The sequence below is a fragment of the Equus caballus genome, chromosome 1 (assembly GCF_041296265.1).
Source record: "Equus caballus isolate H_3958 breed thoroughbred chromosome 1, TB-T2T, whole genome shotgun sequence".
NCBI lineage: Eukaryota > Metazoa > Chordata > Mammalia > Perissodactyla > Equidae > Equus > Equus caballus.
The window spans coordinates 9,533,723-9,551,662 of NC_091684.1; positions in this window are offsets into that span (position 1 = coordinate 9,533,723).

Genomic DNA, 17,940 nt, shown 5'->3' on the forward strand with positions numbered 1-17,940 from the left:
CGGCAGGTGGCAGAGGCCAGCCTGCTGGGGGCAGACGGCCCCACCACCAGGGATTTCATGGTGCCTGGTTTTCGCAGGCACAAGACCTGCTGCCCCAGATAAACCGAACCTGTGGGCTAGGATTCCCCTGTCCCCACATCCTCTCCTGCCCCAGGCACAGGGTGTAAGGTCCCAGCATTGCAGCCTGAGCTCTGCTGCTCACTAGGTTTTAGTCTCAGGGCAAAAGACTCCTGGTTCTTGAGACTCAGTTTCCCATTCTGTAAAATGGACATAATACTGCCTCCTTCTCCAGGTTGTGAAAGGAGCAAACGAGAGACATACACGGGGCAGGTAAACAGTGGGAGCTCTGGGTGCATCTTGGTGACCACACATCTGGGTTTTCAAGGGGTGGGGTGAAGACAAATGTCTCTCGAAACATTCTAACTTGACTTTTTATTTAAGATTTTATTTTTTTCCTTTTTCTCCCCAAAGCCCCCCAGTACACAGTTGTATATTCTTCGTTGTGGGTCCTTCTAGTTGTGGCTTGTGGGACGCTGCCTCAGCGTGGTCTGACGAGCAGTGCCATGTCCGCGCCCAGGATTCGAACCAACGAAACACTGGGCCGCCTGCAGCGGAGCGCACGAACTTAACCACTCAGCCACGGGGCCAGCCCCTCTAACTTGACTTTTTACAAGACTGTTGCACAGGTATTAGTATCTCCATTTTGCAAATGACAAAATGTTGATGAACCCCAGAGAGCAGGAGAAGCCATTGCTGAAGGGTGGTGCTTCCGGGTGAGCGATTTCAGCTTCGGTCGTTTTTAAATTAGACAGCTCACAGCTCGGCGGGACGGTGGTGAGGGGTGAGTTCTCCATCCCTGAAGATGTACTGCTCTGTGGGGTCATGGTAGAGGAACAGAAGGACAAGATTGGGGTGGGGGGGAGCAGGATGGGCCAAACTCAAGACAGAGGTAGAGGGGCCAGTCCGGGAGGCCTGGTTGGTCCGTCTCCACCTGACACGCCCCGCTCTCCTCAGTCGCCAGCATCCTCCAGAGGGCTGACATCTGCCTCAGGGGACACCTTCATTAGCATGTTGGATCAAGAAGCCCCTCCCCAGGCATTGGCTCCACACAGCGGAGTGTTACTGGGGGACACACTGTCCTTCTCTGCTTTCCTGGGATGACCGTCTACAGGGCAGGATGAGCGCTGACCGCTAACCACAGTGTCCACGAGGAGCTTCCTCACCCCCCATGAGGGTGTGGGGTCCAGGGCTGCAGATGTCAAATGTCTGATTGCGGGTCCAGGCTGCTGACTGGAATGCAGAGAGTGGACAGGGCAAAGCCACTCCAGAGGGGCCGCAGGAAAGGGCGAGTCCACCGCTCTGAACGGGCAGCATGCTCAGCCCCAGCCACAGAAGAAACCCAGGCATGGGTGTGTGCTGTGAAACCTCCCAATTTTCAAGGGATAGAAGAAATTCAGATTTCTGTAAGACACCAGGAAGAGCTAGGCGAAGCCTGGTGGTGACAAGATGGGGGCTCCTCGAATAGAGACAGGAGATTCCTCGGGCCTCAGCGCCCCCTCCTTTCCTCCCTCAGGCTCTGTGTGTGTGTGTGTGTGTGTGTGTGTGTGCGTGTGTGTGTGTGCGGTGGGGAGCAGCCTCCTGTGTCCTCCCCAGGATGCACTGCATCGTCCCTTCCTCCCCTACCGTGTCTGTCCTCTCTTCCTTTCCCTGAGCATCATTCTGCTGTCCCTCTGGCCCCTCTCCCCCTTCCTCTGGATTCTGCCCCATCCCTGTCTCTGACCTCCTCACTATCTAGATCTTGGAGACAGACTCGTGCTGCTCTTGTCCATTCCCGGGCCCACGGAAAGGTGACTCCTCAGGGACATCAGTGTGGTGTTCTGGCCCTTAAATGAACTTGGGCTGACCAAGAAATTCCTGCAAGGCTGCGGAGGGAGGCATTCTGTGCGAGTTTGAGGCCTCAGGGGGCCTGAAGCTTCTGCCTTTGCCTTCTTGGAATGAGCCCTGAGCCCTCCCTGTGAGGAAGCTGGTCCAGCCTACTGGAGGATGAGAGGCCGCGTAGAGTGAACGAGGAGCTCAGCAGCCAGCTGAAACCACTCCCCAACACACGAGTGAGGCCGTCCTGGGCCTCCCTTCCCAGCCGGCCCCCAGATGATTGAGCCTGGTCACAGAGGGACCAGATGACAGCAGGCAACTTGCAGACTCTTGAGAAGCAATTGTTGTTTAGGACCTTGAGATTTGGGGTGATTTGTCTTTCTCCTGCTGTCCCCTGCCTGTACCATTCACGCCTGGTGAACTTGACCTGTCCATTTAGGCTCCGTGTGAACGCCCTGACCCCTAGGAGGCTTCCCCTCAGGCCCTGCCTAGGAGGGACCTGTTACCCTTCCTTCTCTGGGGCACCCGGCTCTGCGCTCACTGGGGTCTCCCACCGGGACTGTGAGCAGCCTGGGGGCCGTGAGGGCTGGGCGGGCTCCTCCTCCAACCTCAGCGTGGCTCCTGCAGGTCACCTGCAAACATGGGCAAGAGGACACAGGAAGGATGCCAGGGCCATTGGGCCTCACGGCGTCGGGCTAGGTGTGCCCTGGCCTGCGAACTCCTGAAGGGCAGACACTGGCTTCTCTGGATCTTTGAATTCCCAGATCTTCTGACAGGAGGCAGGGCCCAAGAGATGCTGGTGGAAATGGGCTCAAAGAGACGATTTTGGGGTTTGCGAAGCTGCTGGACGAGGGGTGTGCCTCCTCAGCAAGAGAAATGCAGGGGAGGAAACAGCCTCTTCAGGGCTGCCCAAGAGGATGTACGTTAACTCCTCCAGAAACCACAGCACCAGGGGGCTTCGGGGCCGAAATTCCTGAAGGAAACCAGAGATTGTTCTATAAAAATACCCTTTCAAAAATAGCAGCTGCTTTGTTTTGCTTCCTAAAGGCCGCAGAGTGCGGCTTCCTGATTTGGGAAGACGAGTGTGTGAGCCGCATCACGAGGACCAGGGGGTTTGGTGCTGGCGGGTCTGGCCAGGAGCGTGCGGTCCCATCTGTCATGAGAGTCCCAGAGGGCCATGTGTGGGTGCTGGGCGGCCGCCTCGACTTGGAGCCCTGCCAGTGGGCAGTGACCAGGGACATATGGAGCCTGTTTACTTTTCGTCTTGACTCCCCCTCCCCACCCCTTGCCTTGCCCTGCCCTCCCCTCCCCTCTCCCACGCCCCCTCAGTGTATAACCATGTGGTTAAGAGAGTCCAGGGTCTCACAAACTGAGGGGCGAGTCCCAGTTCTATTAATTCCTAGCTGTGACATCTTGGTCAAGTAACTTAACGTCTGTGGCCTCATTTCCTCCATCTGTAAAGTGGGAGTAACAAGCATCTGATTATTACTCTAATTTCCCCTGGGAGGAAAATGAGGCTCCAAGGGTTATGATGAAGAATCAGGAGGCGACCACATCTGCCTCCGAGGCCCCAGCTCTTGGTGGCTCAAGGGCCGCACAGCACATGGCGGGCCTGGAAAGGAGTCCCCTCCTGGCTGGGAGACCCGCTCTGAGCCGCTGGGCTCTCTGGCACGGCTCGGAGCACACCTCCGGCTCACTGGGCCTGCTCCTCCTCTGAGAGCGCACGCGTGTGCCGTCTCCCAGACGGTCAGCCGTGGTCAGCCCCGAGCTGTGGAGCTGATGTTTTCCCCTTTCAATGTTCTGTGTTTTCCAGAAGGTCTGCCTTGTGCTGCCCGGTATTTGTGGTTAGAAAGACAAAAACAATAAATGCCATTCAGAAAAAAAATAGCTTTTGCTGACCACTTTTGCTTCCTGATCTCGTTAGGGACTCACAGAGGCTGGACGGACTTCTGTGGGGGGCAAAGGCCACCACCTGACAGGGGGGAGCCACTGGGCAGTGGGGGCCAGGTGCAGGGCTGGCAGGCTGCCCCAGTCCATGTGGTCTCTGCGGGGACCAAGCCTGCTCCCCCGGCCGGGCGGCCTGCAGGAGCACACGGGCCAGCCTCAGCGGGGCCCCCTGGGGAGATCTGCACTGGGTGGATCCTCGCATTCCGTCCCTCCATGGTGTTTTCTAGAACTATTACCCCTCCTGCCACTCTGCCTTTGGGTCACTGCTTTCTCCCGCTCTACTTCTGTTGGGGCTGCTGACTATAAAACCTCAACCCCTTGGTCAGGGGCTGGGACATTTTGACCCAACTTTTCTGCTCCTGTGGACATTTTGACCCCAAGGACGTTTTGAATGCAAGCGTTTTATCAGAATTACGCAACAGTGATGAGTTTTCCTCTGGAAAGTACCAGAATTCCACAGGGAACGCCATTAAGCCGATTTAATCCCTTTATCAATTTTCTATACAGCACAGTTAAACCATTTCCGATGTTTCTGTTTCCATTTTGCTGAAATTATTTTCATAGAGATCAATTCTTTTGCATTTAGAATTTCATAGCGGAGGTTTGCTTCATAAATCAGTTTTTTATCCATCTTAAGCTACTAATTGCAGCTTCTGCCATCGCAAGTGGCCACGGTTTCCATCAAGGAGCGTTTTACTGGGTTTATGCTCTGGTTTGTGTCATTTCTGAGTTAATCCATGAGGAAACAGTGAGGGATTTTATGAGACAGGGAGATAGCTGGGAGGGGAGCGAGGAGGAGGGGAGAGGGAGGAACAGGAGGGAGACAGACGGCCTCTGGGTGGAAACAGGCCTGCAGCTGCTCTGGTGGCTGGGGTGGGAGGGGGCAAAGGTCAGAGCCACAGGGTCATCACATGGCACAGCCCTGGTCACCTAGCACACAGGCTGGAGGGTGAGACTGAGGGGCTGCCAGCCACCACATTCTGCCACAGGAAAGAGCCTGTCAAAGTAGGAGGGTCAAGGAGCAGAGAACAGTGGGCGAAGAGACAGAGGGAGGCCCAAGGGCCTCTAGCATTTCAGATCCTGGATCCAGCCGTGCCTGAGAAAAGCTCTCCAGCTATCCTGTCACATCACTCAGTTAAGCTTCCTCATTTTTTTAGCTTAAGGTAATTGATTTGGGGTTCTGTCACTTGCAACCAAACACATTCTCCCAAATACCCTCCAGCTCTATGGTCACAAGGCTACGGTGACGGCCCATCTCATGTGTTTTTGATCTCTCTGAAAGTCTGGTGGAAACTCCTTCTCTTCTCGCTGTCACCCTCTGCTCAGGGCTGACGTACCAGGAGTCCACTCACTGTTCCTCCTTCAGATGTCCACCGAGTGCCCAGCATGTTGCAGCTGGTGTGCTGGGGAATGGGGAACAGAGTAGAGAACATTTGGGACAACTTATTCAGTCTCACTGAGCCTCAGTTTCCTTCCCTGTGAGACGGGTACAATCACGAGTACCGTGTGGGCGTCTGTGAGGAATAGCGGAGCCCAGGTTTGCAAATGCAGAGAGCACAGGTCATAGGGGACACTTACTACTCGAGCGTGGGCAGAGAGGAGGCCCTTGGCCTGGGGAAGGAGCCTCAGGACAGACAACTTCGATGGTCTGTCTCCTCGCTCTCAGACGGCAGGGAGTCAGAGACGTGAGACCCGCCCCCAGGAGTGGGAAGCTCGGCATTGAGAAGCCAAGATGGGTCCGAGTTCTCAGGGGGCATGCTGAGCCCCCAGCCCTGCCCGCAGCAGAGAGGGGGCAGCAGGTGGGCGGCCCTGCGGGACAGGCCGCCCTGGCTCCCTGGAGACCTGGTTTGGTGCTTAGAGGCCATTCCACCTACTGCCTCTGGGTTTTTGGAAGCGTGGTGGAAGCCAAATCCTCAGAAATGAGCTGGCACTCTCCTTTCTCTTGGTGCCTCCAACCTTGCGTCCATCTGTCTCTGCTGTTTACCAGAGTCCAGAATGGTGCCTTCTGCAGCATCCTGGGCCCTGGTTCTGGCCAAGACATTTGTTAGAAACAGGGTGGGCTCCTTAGCAAGACTCGCCTTAGCAATCTGAGCCTGCCCTGGGCACTCGGGCCGGCCGCGCAGCTGGGAGCGTCTGCTGGTTGGTGGCGAGTGAACCTCTGTGTGCATGTTGAAATCTGGGAGTGGGGAAGCTGGGACAGGTGTTTGTTGGACCAGCTTATTCAATATTTGAATATTAGTTTATATTTGGAAAAGTAAAAAGAAACTCCTATTGTTCGAATAAAACAAAGAAAGCAAAGCTTGAAAAATTGCCCTGGCTGCAGAGTGACATAGATGACAGCACTTTCTCACGGGCAGAGAAGGGTGGCAAATGTACATCTGGGGTGGGGACATGCCCCTGTCAAAGGCTGCCACTCTGCACTGCTCCAGTCTGCCTCACCTGGATCAGCCCCACCCTGATGCCTCAGCTGTCCTGTCCTACGTCCTCAGGCAACAGATTTGGAATATTGTGTCAGAAATGTCTCTCTTCACCATGGAGGACATGTGTCATGTTATAGAGAACAGGCTGTCAGGGTGGTAGAGGTTGTGTGATCCACATATATTCCCTAGGCCACCAAAAAATACCAAGGAGGTGGGGGCTTGCGCCTCTGCAGCGAAGTAGGCAGGGGCCAGTGAGGGGCGGAGGCATCCACTGTGGGTGTCCTGGGAAGGTCAGTCCTCCTTCCTTGAGTCCTGAGCTGATCCACTGGGACCTGGGGGGCCCTCTCAGAGAAGGCCAGGAGCCCTGGACTCTGGTCCTCAGCTCTGTCCACAGAGACCAGGAAGGACAGGAGACTCAAGTCAGATGACCTGGGCTGAGTTACAGTTGTGTTATCGATTAGCTGTGTGACTGTGGGCAACTCGCTTAACCCCTGTTTCCATCTTTACGAGCCAGAGCTGCCGCTCCTCCCTTCTCCCTCTTCTGAGCGTCAAGGATATCCCTGTTTCTCTCCCTGTAAGACTGTAGGCAGCGGATGTATCGCGAAGATCCTCGGCTAGAACCAACACAAATAAGAACCAGCATCTGTGGAGGGCGTCCAGGCCAGGCATCATTCAAGTGCATTTACATGTACTTACTCCATGAATCCTCCCCACGACCTCGTGGGATGGGTACTATTTATTACCCTATTTTACAGCTGGGGCAACTGAGGCAGAGAGCGCTACGAGAGGAAGTGCCACTGGTTGAACGTGGGTGGCCTGGCCCTGAGTCTCAGCAGGTGGGCGCCACACTGACCTGCCTCCAATGAAAGTCCCACCAGTCAGTGGGGGAGTGGATGGCCCACCCCTGGCCACCTGCCCCCCCCCCCCCCCCCCCCCCCCCCCCGGGCCATGAGAAGGGGGAGGGACTCCACCTGAGCTTCCGGAAGCCAGGAGCTTTCTGGGGCACAGAACCGGCACTGTTTCTTTCTCTTCCTCTTCGGCTTTCCTCAAACTCTTCTGTGCTGGCTTTTTGATGAATCCTTTTTTTCTCTCATGGAAAGAAGCTTCCGGTTGAGGAAACTGAGGCACAGAGAGGTGACTTGTCCAAGGTCATGAGGCACCCTACTGACAAGAGGAGTTTGAATGGGATGGCGGCAGTGTCCTCTCCAGCTGCAAGTCACACGACTTTATGGTCCTGCAAAAGGAATTTTTAAGCTGTAGTATGTTGAAAATGTAATAGAGGGAGGGAGAAAGAGAGACAAAGAGAGAAGGGGCTCCCTGTTTTTCTGTTTCAGACAGGGATTCCCAGAATCGGGGAAAGGAACCTGGTGGGCAGGCCAACTCCAAAGACGAATGCCAAGCCGAGGGCCCATGACAGTGAGCAGTCCGCCTGCTGGCCTCTGGGATGGAGCTTAGCCAGAGACCAGAGGCACAGTCAAGGCCCCCACCCCCTTCCCTCTGACGGTGACAGACCTGGCGCCTGGCAGAACCCTACTCATGCTGTGGGGGATGGAGGGAGAGGCCGTTCCTCTGGCGACACTCAAAGGGGGCTTGTTACTGAGGCCTGGGGACACCTGCCCCGAGCTTCTGAGATCTGCTCCTCTGCCCACACCTCGTGGTTAGCACTCGGGCTTCAGGGACCAGGCTTGGAAACCCAGCTCAGCCATTCACTGGCTGTGAGATCTTGGGCAAGTCACTCACCCACTCTGTGCCTCAGTTTCCTGGTGTGAAAAGTAGTGACTGTTACAGTAGCCACCTCAGAGGGCTGTTGTTGGGTTAAACGAGACAGGCAGGAGCAGTGTGTGGGTGCTCAATAAACGTTTGCTATTGTCGGTATTACGATTATCTTCAGCCTTAACTACAGCCGTCAGCTACATGCCCGGACTGTTTGAGCCTCGTTCCTGGGGTGATGGTCAGAGATGCTTGCAGGGTTTATACGTGTGATTCCTCACTGAGGCACCAGACTATGGTGGGGGGACCAAGTGACAAGAAGCCTTAAGTCACAGTGAGTCCTAGCTCCACTCTGTATTCTTATGGGCACGTCAGTGGGTCACCTCATCTCTCTGAGCCTCAATTTCCTTATCTGTAGAATGCAAGTCTATTGGTTAAAAATGCTTTTCACTAGGGGTAACAGAAAACTCCACTAACACCAGAAGAAAAGAAGAGCGATTTTTTTGGCTCACCTACCCAGAAGTCTAGAGTAGACAGGCCAGGGTTATTGCAAAGGCGCCCAGCAGGGGCCCTGACTGTATCTCTTCCTTTTCCCATTCTTAGCGTGTTGGCTGTGTCCTCATGCTTGCTGCCTCATGGCCTCAAAGTGGCTGCTCCACCTCCAACCTCTGGTTTGTGTTCTAGTCAGAAAGAAGAATAAGGGATTCTGTGTTCAGATGGGGGACCTGCCTTAGGGCCTTTGGCCTACATCTTTTTGGCCAAAATCATGGTGATTGATCACCTCTAACTTCAACAGCGTCCAGGAAATGGACTCTTCTAGCTCCCTAGACTCGTTAGCAGAGGAAGGCAAGGAGAAGGCAGTTGTGGATGCCCTTCAGGCGGCAGATCTGCAGGGTCTCCCATGGGGCCTCAGGGAGGACGTGTGTAAGTGCTAACCTAGTGCTGACACAGATTAAGCACTCAAGGAAAGAACACTTTATCCTTATTAGCTAAGTGTGGTCAAGAAGGAATTCAAAGGAGGGAAAGATTAATATCTGACAGTGCAAAATGGCCCTTAATAAATGGATTTCCTTCCAGTTCTCCTCCTGGTCTGCACCGGCCTGCTTGGGGTTGTTCTTGCATCCCCCATCTACGACCACGCTCCCACTGAAGTTGCCAGCACAGGGGCCATTCTGAGGCCCCTACCTTCATGGACTCTCTCTTCAGGCTGGCAGCTTCGTGCTGGCTGTGCCTGCCGGTTACCAAACCACCGGAGAGCGTGTTGGGCCGGAGTCAGGCTGTGTGCCCTCCATCCTGTCAGCGCTCTTGGTTGACTGCACGGCCCGCTCTGCCCTGATCCAATCAATGACTTCAGGACTGAGGCCCGAGAGGTTCCGCCCAGCCTCCTGACCTCTTCAGAAAGATACAGTCCTGTTCTGAATGGTTTCATTTTTAAATGTATTGTAAAAAATGTGTTTATCCAGATACAATGCAGAATTCACGATGACACCTGGGTGTTTACTGCAACAGCGCTTCCTTCGGGCTCCTGATTGTTCATTGACCGGGTAAATTATGCACGCGGGAGGTAAGGAAGGAAATTCATTCATTTCACAGTCAACCACAGGCCTCATCGCATAGTCAGCAGCTCACCTCCAACTGGTCTCAGCAGCTAAGAACTTGAACCTCAAACTGGGGGCTGTTCCTCCTGGACTTTAATGGAGGCAGATTTCAAGGCTTTTGGGAGCTAGGGGTGGGGACTGGATTGTTCTCGGGAAAAACCTAGAGGACTAACGAAACTGACCTGCTGGTTCCCAGGTGTGAGTGACCGAGGGACGGCGCAGAGGCTGGATGTGGGGTGGCAGCTGCTGATCTATAGGTCTCCCGATGGACGGGAGCTGATTACGGCAGCTTCTGATTTACTCTTGAGCTGAACGGGGTTGAGCTGAATAACAGCCCTTGGAAAGTGGGAATTAAACCAATCTTTCTGCCCCGCCTCCCCTGCTTTATGGGTCTTGCTAGGAAATCTCAATCGGGCTCCAGGCTGACTTGGTAGTTCTTCGACCAAGGGTATCATCAATCTTGAAACTTTTGGAGAAGTGTATGGATTTTGTAGGGGGAGGAAACTAGCTATGTTTGTGGGATAGACAGCGTTATAAATTAGAAGCATGGCTCCTGGTAGTATTTGTGAAGTCTTATATTCATCCTTAAATAATGACTAACGTGTATTTGAGTACTTCCTGTGTGTCGGGCACTGTGCCGAGGTCTTTTCACGGTCGAGCCTCAGGTATTAATCCTCACTATAACTCTGGGAGGGAGGAACGATTTTATCCTCACACTGGAGATGAGGAAATTCAGGCTCCAAGAAGTTGCTCACCTGGAGCCACATCGTAAGTGTTGGACCAGAAACCAGAACTCCTGTCATTCTGAGTTCACTCTAGAATAAACAGCCAGGCAGGTGAGACCAATGGGTGAGGCCAGGGAGTCAGGCCCCTGGGGTCTGGTGTCTCCCTCTCCAGATATCAGTGTCTCCCTGAGAAGTGAGGGGTTGTGTTAGTCAGGATTCTCCAGAGAAACAGAACCAATAGGATGTGTGTGTGTGTGTGTGTGTGTGTGTGTGTATGTACATGTATATAATACATATAGGAAGAGATTTATTGTAAGGATTTGGCTCACCTGCTGGTGGAGGCTGACAAGTCCTGAGATCTGCAGTCAGCAGGCTGGAGACCCGGGAGAGCCGAAGGTGTCATTCGAGTCTGAAGGTTGGTAGGCTTGAGACCCAGCAAGGGCTGATGTTTCAGTTTGGGTCAGAAGGCAAGAAAGCACTGTTCAATGTTGCAGCTTGAAGGTAGTCAGGCAGGAGGAGTTCCCTCTTACCTGTGAGAGGGTCAGCCTTTTTGTTCTTTTCAGGCCTTCAATGGATTGGATGAGGCCCATCCCCCCAGGGAGGGCAGTCTGCTTTCCTCAGTGCACTGACTGAAATGTAAATCTCATCCAGAAACACCGTCACAGACACACCCAGAATAATGTCTGACCAAATGTCTGGGTACCGTGTGACCCAGTCAAATTGATACATAAAATTAACCATCACAAGGTTGGTCTCCCAGGTCTTTGGGACTTTTCCAGGTGAGATATTCCGTGCCCAGGAATTAATGCCAGCCCCAACCAAGCCTGAGCTTGCCAGACCCCACCATATATGGTAGATTGTCCCTCTGTGGCCAGCTCTGTGGCTGGGTCAGCTCCCAGCATTGTCTCTTTACCACCTCCCAGTCCTTGCCTGGGCCCCAGAAATGCCTAATGGCTGAGCCCAAGAATTATGACCACAGCTTGTCACTAACTTCCAAAGAGTAAACAGCCAGGAAATCACAGAACACTAGTTCTCCAAAGGTTTTGAAGTCCTGACCGAGGCATGCAATTGTTCCTGCCTAGCCAACCAGGGCCCCGAGACTAAACCTTCGTCCAAACCATCTGGAGATCTTGTTAAAATGCAGATTCTGATTTGGTTGATCTGGGACAGGGCAGATGCTGTATTTCTAACAGGCTCCCAGCTGGTGCTGATGCTGCTGGGCTGCAGGCCACACCTTGAGTAGGAAGAAACTAGAGACCCCCAGTTCACTAGTTGAGTATTTACTATGCTTCAAATTTAGGTCATTTTCTGCCAAGCTTAAGCAAGTCTCAAACACGAATCTATATTTTGCATTGTGTAGAATGCTGTTTTCATCATTTTGTTGTTAAGATTTTTGTATTCGTACCTCCATTGGGAAACAACTTATTCCCATTTTAACAGAAAACCAATCTGAGTTTTTCCTCAAAACTTGTCTGCCCTTGGCTCTCAGTCCCTGTAGGGATATAGATTTTGGATGGATAAGACAATGTCCCCTCCTGCAGACTCCTCAGGACTTCTCTTCTAGTATCAATGTCAAAACAATCCTGATTCCACGTTCCAGTGGAAGGCACTGGAGAGCTGGCTAAGACAATGTCACTTGTCCTTGGGTGTGTGCTGAGGCACGGGATTCAACACGGTGCTCAAGGCCTTTGCACCCAACCCCGCACCCTGCGTACCTTGCCCTGGTGGGGAACGCCACCATGCTCTCAGCCTCTCACTGCTCCCAGCCTGCCTCCCTCCTGACCTCTGAGCCTCTTTGTGATGAGGATCATGTCAGCCCATCTCTATGACTCTTGTCCCTGGCTCATTAGGTGCCTAATAAATGTGTGCATTAAATGTATACCTCTCAGAGGGCTTCCACTTTATCTCCCTGCCTGAGGGCATAAGAGACCTGCCCTAGGCCCCACAGCCCTGACCGGGAAGGCAGCTTCCTCTTGTCTTTCCTGAACCAGCCTGTAAACTGATGCAGATGAGACCTGGAGACCATCGTGTCCAGCCTAATGAGTTGATAAACTGAGGCCAAGTAGGGCCAACGATTCGGCTGGGAATCTTCAGCAAGTTTGAGAGTAGCTGAGCCTGGATTCTGGCTGTCCTGACATGGGTCTCTGCCCACTCCTCCTTCAGATTTCATTTGTTTTTCCACTAAAAAAAATCAAGAGGAAAGATAATGAAGAAAATGCTCTAAGCCGAATAAAGAAGGATGGGGGCTGAGCCTGTGAGTTTTGTTGTCTTCTGGGCTTGGGGCTCCCAACCTGAGACCCTCCCGGGTTTCCTATCTGAGATTTAGGGGGTGCTGACGCCATTGTCTCTGCGGGAAGGTGAGACCCTGTGACTTTTGTTTGTTTGAGGATGCAATATGATGCAGTGGAAAGCACAGGGGCCAAACTTTACGGTGTATACCTTATGGCCTAGCGATTCCATTTCTAGGAATCTCTTCTACAGAAATTCTTGTACCTACGCACAGAAATTTATATGGAAGGATTCTTGTTGCAGTTGTGTTAGAAATAAAAGTCCATCTCCTTAAACATTCTGAAGTCGTTGAAAAAGAATGCGGGAGAGCTCTTTATGTACCAACATGGAGAGAGGTCCAGGATATACTGTTAAGTGAAAAAGCAAATCACAGAAAAGTTTGTATAGTAGGACCTTGTTTATGTTTTAATAAAATTGTGTGTATATAAATATATAGGAAAGATCAGAAAGGATGCACAAAACTACAAACAGTCGTTCCTCTGGGAGGAAGTGGTTGGTGGTGGCAGAAGGGTGAAGAGGAGCTTCGGATTTTAATTTTACATATTTTTTGTTTGAATTCTAAACAAGGAACTAATTAGTATAGAATATTGTGTTAATATTAATGTACTATTACTTCTGTGATTTAAAAAAACACACAGAGAGAAGCAAACAAACAGGCGCTTTGGCATCATTCTACCCTACGTTTGATCCTTGTATTCATTGCCTCTTGCTGTGCAACAAATTATCCCTGAACCCAGGGGCATAAAATCACACACATTTATTGCCTCCTGCTTCCCGCTGGTCAAGAATCCGGGCATGGCTTAGTTGGGTCGTCTGGCCCAGCATCTCTCACAGGCTGGAGTCAAGATGTCAGCTGGGGCTGTGGTCTGGTCTGAAGGCTCTGCTGGGGGAGGGAGCTCTTCCAAGGTCACTCACACGGTTGTTGGCAGTGTTCAGTTCCTGGAGGGCTATCGTTCTTTGCCAGGTGGACCTCTCCATGGGGCAGCTCACGACCTGGCAGCCAGCTTCCCTCAGAGTGAGTGAATAAGGGAAACTGGGCAAGGGGAAGCCCAGGTCTCCTTTAACTGAATTTCAGAAGTGACTCCCCTCATGTTTGCCATATTCTGTTCATAGCAGTGTCCCTAGGTGCCACCCACACTCACGGAGACAGGATTGCAATGTGAGGTGGGGGTCATTGAAAGCCAATGTAGAGATCGCCTACCACAATCCCAGTCTCTTCAATTCACTGTTCACGAGCTGTGTGACACTGAGCAGGTCACTGAAAATCTCCAGACTCCAGTGCCTTCATCTGTAAAATGGGCTCACAGCAGCTGTTGCGCAGGGTCGTTGTGAGGATAACATGCAATAAAGTGTGTGAAATGGCCAAGCACATGACAAGCCCTGATTGCCCTCTCTCCCCCTAGCCATGGAAGAGCCATGGATTACACATTTTCCATGATCATCTCTACAAGCAAAAAATCTATCCACAGACTCTGCTTCTCCAGAAACTCACTTTCAGGGAACTCTCCAGATAAAATTATGTCTATGACAAGGAGCCTGGAATAAAGAGTTCTCTGAAGGCTGTCAACACATGGTGAGGAGGCAGGATTGAGCGCGATGTTAATAATTGTGTCGAGGGCATGAAGGTGCTGCAGATTATGGAACGCTTGGAGAAAATGGGACGTTTTACCGCGGGTCTCAGTCATGAGCAAAATTTCGCATTCAAAATTAGTCAGAAAAGGTAATTAGTGTCAAGGAGGGATTGCTGCCTCCTCGTTAACGTGACGGATGTTGGTGTGGGCTCCCGCTAATGACTTCTGGAATTTTCATTCGGGAGACAATCGGAGCAATTTGGTGGTCAGCAGACAGCCTGAGAATCAATCACCACGATAGTCAATAATTTATCATTTCTATTTAAAGTCTGGAGTCTGCATCAGCTTAAAAGAAGCGAGCGCTGATGGAGGAAGGTTGGCATCCAGCGGAACGCTGAGTCCTGGCTCCGTCTGTGTAAGAGGCATCCTTTTCCTCCCCAGCGCAGAGCAGACAGGGAAGTCATTTGAAGGATCTGCTTCCCACTCTGTCTTGGGGTGGAAGCAGCCATGCGCTGCTGGCTGCAGGGAAATCAGCATCCAGATGTTAACTAGAGCTAGCTTCACAAGTTCATCTCTGGTGATTAGAAAAGCGATCACCACTCAGTGATCCCTGAATTACATCATGAGGAACTGTGAGGTGGGGCGGGTCAGCTCCCCTCCCTGGAGGACACTGGCTTGGAGAGCCCTTGTCCTTCCAAAGAACCCCAGTTAGTAAGGGACGGAGCCGAAGTTCTGACCTTGGTTGTGTAGTGTCCTTTCAGCTTGAGTCATACCGACAACAACAGTAATAGTAATAATCCTTGAGAGTTTACTGTGTGCCTGGTGCTCGCTGAGTGTTTTGCATGCATTATGTCCATGTGATCTTTACAGACGGAGGCTTAGAGAGGTTGAATAAGTTGCTCAAGGTCACACAGCAAGCATTTACAGGGCTGATCTTCGCGCCCAGATCCTGGTCTCCTAAGTACTGTGTTAGATGGTACTGTGTTGGATGCAGGAAATGATGCTACATTCTCATTACCTCAGCCCTCTCATCCATAAAATATGAAAGATGATGTGCTCCACATGCAATTGCAGGAATAGGTTTCTCGGTAAGCGGTAACGTGGACACCTGAAGCCTCAAGGTAACTGAGATCTGGTAACTGCAAGATGTGGTCACACGCAGGCACCTCTGTGCTGTTGGTTGAGACTGAAGCCACCCATCTCCTGCCCGCCCCCCCAGATCCACGGAGGCATCAAGTCCTGCCCTGTCATTCTTGACGGTCTCGTGCGTCCACGCCCTATGTCACACTCATATCACATTTGATCTATAGATGCCACCAAATTAGCCTTCTACTACTTTATGTCTGCGTCCCCTCTTCCAAAACTTCCAGTGGCACCCGGTTCCTTTTGGATTAAAGGTGGCCTCCTCAGAGCAGCATTCAGGGCCCCAATCCCCTTGCATGATCTGGCTCCAATCTGTCTCCAGAGTACTCTCTTCTGCACGTGCTCACTGCCTGCTCAGATCCCTCCTCTTCCTCTTTATCTCCTTCTCTTTCCTCTCCATCATCATCATCACAGTAATTGTCCTCCTCACGACCCCCACCAGCTTCCCCAACCCATCAGGTGCCCAGGAAAGTTTCCCTATTCCTGGCCTGTCCCCCAAGCAGGGGTCCACATTCTTTGTCCCATTCTCAAGATTGGGACTTATCAAGTACACATTGGCACCACCTCCATGCCCAGGAAGTCCCAGAGAGACGACTGAGGTTGGAGGCACAGTCTGGACTGGAGAGAGGGCGAGCTCACTGTACATGGATCTACCCTCCCAGCTCAATGCAGTGACCACGTGGTCCAGATTTAAAGCATTTCCTTCATCTTCTTCTCTGTTTCTTATATTATCTATAGGCTATCAAGTCACATTTTTGGTTCAAAAGTGATGGTTACCAACCTTCTATCCTGGGATGTCAAGCTTTCAGGGAAAGAGAACCCCTGGAAATCACATCCAAATACAAATTTAAGAAGACGGCTCCTAGCTCTCATAAGTACTTACAGAAGTCGGTGACCCAACAGGGCATCCCCTTGTGGACTTGAACTGCCTGAGGGTGAGACCTGTGTGATGCCCATAGTGACCCCTGCCAGACTGCGAGACTGGAGACCAGAGGGAGCACACAGCAGACAGTAAGCAGGCCTTGACGGAAGTACAAAGAATCAACAAATCCACAATCATAGAAGATTTTAAAGTACTTCTCTCAGCACTGATAGAAGAAGAAAACAAAAACATGACGAGATTGTGGAAGAGTTGAACCACACAATGAACCAGGTTGACCCAACCACAAATACAGAATCCAATACTTACCAATCGGAGAATACACATGTTTTCCAAGCGCATGATTAATATTTACCAAAACTGATCATATTAAGCCATAGAATGTGTCTCAACAGCTGCCTGATCATCAAATCATAGAGAAATTATGTTCTCTGACCACATGGAGTAAAATTAGAGATTGAAATCTTTCATATAGTTGGAAATAAAATATATTAATAGAAAACATACAAAGAACTCAGACATCTCAACAAGAACAAAACTAAAAACCCAGTTGAAAAATGGTCAAAAGAGCTGAATTGACATTTCTTCCAAAGAAGAAAGACAGAGGGCCAACAGGCATACAAAAAGATGTTCAAATCATTAACTATCAGGGAAATGCAAATCAAAACTACAATGAGATATCACCTCACTCCCGTCAGAATGGCTATAATTAACAAGACAGGAAACAGTAAGTGTTGGAGAGGATGTGGAGAGAAGGGAACTCTCATACACTGCTGGTGAGAGTGTAAACTGGTGCAGCCACCATGGAAAACAGTATGGAGATTCCTCAAAAAATTAAGAATAGATCTACCATATGATCCAGCTATTCCACGGCTGGGTAGTTTTCCAAAGAACTTGAAAACACAAATGCATAAAGATACTTGCACCCTTATGTTCATAGCGGCATTATTCACAATAGCCAAGACTTGGAAGCAACCTAGGTGCCCATCAAGGGATGAATGGATAAAGAAGACGTGGGATATATACACAATGGAATACTACTCAGCTATAAGAAATGATGAAATCTGGCCATTTGTGACAACATGGATGGACCTTGAGGCTATTATGCTGAGTGAAATAAGTCAGAGGGAGAAAGTCAAATACTGTACGATCTCACTCATAAATAGAAGACAAAAATAACAACAAACAAACACAGAAACAGATTAGATTGGCGGTTACCAGAGGGGAGAGGGGAGGGGGGAGGGCAGAGGGGTGATTAGGCACATGTGTGCAGTGATGGATGGTAATCAGTCTTTGGGTGGTGAACATGATGTAATCTACACAGAAACTGAAATATATAACAATGTACACCTGAAATTTATACAATGTTATAAACCAACGTTACCACAATAAAAAAATAGAAAGACTACACACACACACACAAAATAAAATATATTAGTAGATAATTCGTACATCAAAGAAGAAATTACAAAGGAAATTATAAAATATTTAAAACTGAACAATAATGAAAACATTATATGAATCAGCCAGGATAGGTTAGGTTATGCTGAGATAACAAACAGCCGCCAAGTCTTAGTGGCTGACACACCATAGGTTTGTCTGTCCTTCCTGTTACATGGCAGTCGTTGGCCAGGGAGGCATTCTGCTTCACGTCTTCTTCTTCAGAGACAGAGGCTGATGGAGCCTCAACCATGTGGAGCGTCACCAACCCCCGTGGCTCAGGGAGGAGAGCCCTGGAGAGTCTTGAATCAGCTATTAAATGCTTCTGCTTACGAGTGGCACTCG